Source organism: Neofelis nebulosa, chromosome 9 (assembly GCF_028018385.1).
Source record: "Neofelis nebulosa isolate mNeoNeb1 chromosome 9, mNeoNeb1.pri, whole genome shotgun sequence".
NCBI classification, from domain to species: Eukaryota; Metazoa; Chordata; class Mammalia; order Carnivora; family Felidae; genus Neofelis; species Neofelis nebulosa.
In genome coordinates this window covers 114,199,217-114,202,984 of record NC_080790.1, presented here as the reverse complement: position 1 = coordinate 114,202,984, position 3,768 = coordinate 114,199,217, and the positions used below count along the sequence as shown (strand labels likewise).

At 40.6% G+C, this 3,768-nt stretch overlaps 2 pseudogenes; one reads left to right on the top strand and one right to left on the bottom strand.

The window, feature by feature from the left end:
* Positions 1-352: 352 nt before the first annotated feature.
* Positions 353-914, bottom strand: LOC131486348 (cytochrome c oxidase subunit 7C, mitochondrial-like; annotated as a pseudogene).
* LOC131486347 (60 kDa heat shock protein, mitochondrial-like) lies at positions 913-2,982 on the top strand (annotated as a pseudogene).
* The last annotated feature ends 786 nt before the right edge of the window (positions 2,983-3,768 follow it).

Sequence of the window (3,768 nt, the reverse complement as noted above, 5' to 3'; positions counted from 1 at the left end):
AATGGGAAAAATAAGATACAAGTTCATCAAAAGGGTACTGTTTTCAGCTAAACCACTGTACATCCATATGCGTAAAGTGATGTAAAATTAGAAAGAATCCTGAGATGTGAAAAGAGCTCTTGGGCATATTAAATTGTCGCGAGGAAGCTAAGGACCCATAAGCATAGGATGATACAATTATTTTGTATAATTTGCTCAATTTCATTGAGTAAATTTGGCTTTTTGTTCTTTTGGCATACAGTTCTTTGAATTTTGACATGGTTGTTTTTCATGCCTCAAGTTCATTAACAAACATACCGGGTATGTTGAATTCAAGAGTTTGAAAAGAGATTGCACCTTTTAAAATGTTCCTTTTCACATCTGCTTAATGGATTACTTAAAACATTCTTATTTCTCAAGCAGTTGGTGTCTTACTATAAACAAAGGTGCAGTGAATCCAGATCCAAAGTACACAGTCATCATATTTAGTAACCACCACTTGTTTTCCACTGAAAATGGCAAATTCTCCCCTGGACCCTCCTCAGAGTGGCTCCTACAGACCACAAGAGGTTGTGAACCTCCAGATGCTCTGTCCCAACACAGTGCGGTTGGAAGCTGTGCAAAAGGCACGACAGACACCCAAGACGAAAGATACCGTAGCACCACACCAAGTCCCCGCCTTATTCCCCGGTGTTGAATTTGGACACGTTTAGATTCGTGCAACCACCGCCACAAACAGAACATACAATAATAGCTTCATCACCTAAAAAATACCTCTTTCTATTCAAACTCTTATCCCACCACAACCCCCGGCAACCATTGATCTATTTTCCATCACTGTGGTTTTGCTGTTTCCTAGGACACCCGCTGAATGAAATGTTCTGTGCCTGGCTTCTCTCACTCAGCTTGTCTTTCAGGTCTATCCAATTTTCCATGTGCATCAGTGACTCATTCCTCTTTCCTGCCGAATAGTATTATATTCTAGAGATCTAGTGCAGATTTTTTTTTTTCTCCTTTCCCTCATTGAGATCATTTGGGTTTTTCCAGTTTAGGGCTGTCACAAATAAAGTTGCTATAAACATTTGTTTATAGGTTTTTTGGGTGGTCCTAGGTTTTCATTTCACTAGGGCAAATACCCAAGTGTAGGACTGCTAGGTCCAATGGGAAGTTGATGTTTAACTTTAAAAGAAATTGACAAACCATTTCCCAGAGTAACTGGGCCATTTTGCATTCCCACCAGCAATTCAAGAGATAACAATTTTTTCCACATCCTTGCCAGCAATTGGTGTTGTTGGGATTTTTATTTTAGCAATTCTTATTAACATTGTTTTAAAATGTTTTGAATGTTTTAAAAATTCACAGCTGGGGCGCCTGGATGGCTCAGTCGGTTAACTATCCAACTTCAGCTCAGGTCAGGATCTCGCCATCTGTGAGTTCAAGCTTCGAGAAGGTTAGCAAAGGTGCTAAGCCAGTGGACGCCAGGAGCGGTGTGATGCTAGCTGTTGATGCTGTAAGCGCTGAACTTAAGAAGCAGTCTAAACCTGTGACAGCCCCAGAAGAAATTGCTCACATGGCTAGATTTCTGCAAGTGGAGACCAAGAAGTTGGCAACATCATTTCCGATGCAATGAAAAAGGCTGGAAGAGAGGGCGTCATCACAGTAAAGGTTGGAAAAACACGAAACGATGAATTAGAAATTATTGAAGGCATAAAGGTTGATCGAGGTTATATTTCTCTGTACTTCATTAACACAGCAAAAGATCAGAAATGTGAGGGGCGCCTGGGTGGCTCAGTCGGTTGGGCGTCCGGCTTCGGCTCAGGTCATCTCACGGTCTGTGGTTCGAGCCCCGCGTCAGGCTCTGTGCTGACAGCTCGGAGCCTAGAGCCTGCTTCGGATTCTGTGTCTCCCTCTCTCTCTGCTCCACCCCCACTCATGCTCTGTCTCTCTCTGTCTCAAAAATAAAAATAAACATTAAAAAAAATAAAAATAAAAAAAGAAATGTGAATTCCAAGATGACTATGTTCTACTGAGTGAAAAGAAAATGTCTAAAACAGAAAAACAAGAAAATTTCTAGTGTCCAGTCCGTTGTACCTGCTCTTGAAATGCCAATGCTCACTGCAAGTCCCTGTTCGTAACTGCTGAAGATGTTCACGGAGAAGCTTTGAGTACACTTGTTTTGAATAGGTTAAAAGTTGGTCTTCAGGTGGTAAGCAGCCAAAGCTCTAGGTTTTGGTGACAACAGAAAAAAAATTGCTTAAAGACATGGCTATTGCTACTGGTGGTGCAGTGTTTGGGGAAGAAAGATTGACTCTAAATCTTGAAGATGTTCAGCTTCATGACTTAGGAAAAGTTGGAGAGGTCAATATGACCAAAGATGATTCCATGCTCTTAAAAGGAAAAGGTGACAAGGCTCAAATTGAAAAACGTATCCAAAAAAATCACTTGAAATCAACAGTTAGATATCACAACTAGTGAATATGAAAAAGAAAAGGTGAATGAACATCTGGCAAAACTCTCAGAGTAGCTGTGCCGAAGGCTGGGACAAATGATGTTGAAGTGAGTGAAAAGAAAGACAGAGTTACAGATGCCCTCAATGCTCCACGAGCTGCTACTGAAGATTCTCTGGGAAGGGGCTGTGCCCTGCTTTGGTGCATTCCAGCCTTGGATCCAATAACTCCAGCTAACGAAGATCTTCAAAATTCCTGTGATGACCATGGCTAAGAATGCAGGTGTTGAAGGATCCTTGATAGCTGAGAAACGTATGCAAAGTCCCTTAGAAGTTGGTTATGACGCTATGCTTTGGAGATTTTTTGAATGATGGTGGGAAAAGGAGTCACTGATCCAACTAAAGGTGTAAGACCTACTTTACTGGATACTGCTAGAATTGCCTTTCTGTTAACTATAGCAGAAGTCGTAGTCACCGGAATTCCTAAAGAAGAAAAGGACCCAGGAATGGGTGGAATGGGTAGACTGGGAGGGGGTATGGAAGGTAGAATGTTCTAATTCCTAGAACAGTGCTTTACCGTTATTAATGAACTGTGAGAGGAAACTCAAGGCAGGGCCCTTCAACAATAACTTCAGAGAATTCCACTGGAGGAAATGACTGAAGCAAAGTCTGGCTGGTGTTTAAGAAAATCATTATAACCATCAGTTACTGGTTTCAGTTGACAACAAATTCTGATTTACTGCTGTCATTGTCCATGCTCACAAAGAATTTATTTTGTACTTTTGAATAAAAAGAGGCATTTTTACTACTATTAACGTTAAAATCGGGATTTTCATACTTGCCATCACCAGATGAAAAGTTAAGAAGCAGTCTTTCTGTGGAGAGCAAGAATAATTGTGTACAAAGTAGAGAAACAGCCAACTATGTGGCAACTTTTGTGTAATGGAAATTTGTTTAAAGTTAAAATAAAAAAAGAAAGAGCCTTAATTCTCCCTGTTAGAGACTTATCACCCCTCCCCTCCCTTTTCTTAGAGCATTTACTTTAGAAAACTTGTAAGTTCCTTCTCCTTCTTTAAAACATTTATTATTATTTTTTTAATGTAAATAGACTTCTTGACCACTTTACAACCCAGGAATGTCTTCCTCAAAGACCTGGGAGCCACCTCTCTGAAATGTAGTCACAGTTTTTGTGGGTAGGTAGGAGCCTAACTTCAGCAGGTTCCTCAGGCTCCTCGCTCTAAGTTTCAAAACTACCACCTGCCACAAGGATATGAGAATTTTGTTTTTCCTTTGGGTGAAACCAATCAGCAAACACAGAGAAGTCACTCCACGTATCAAGTGAA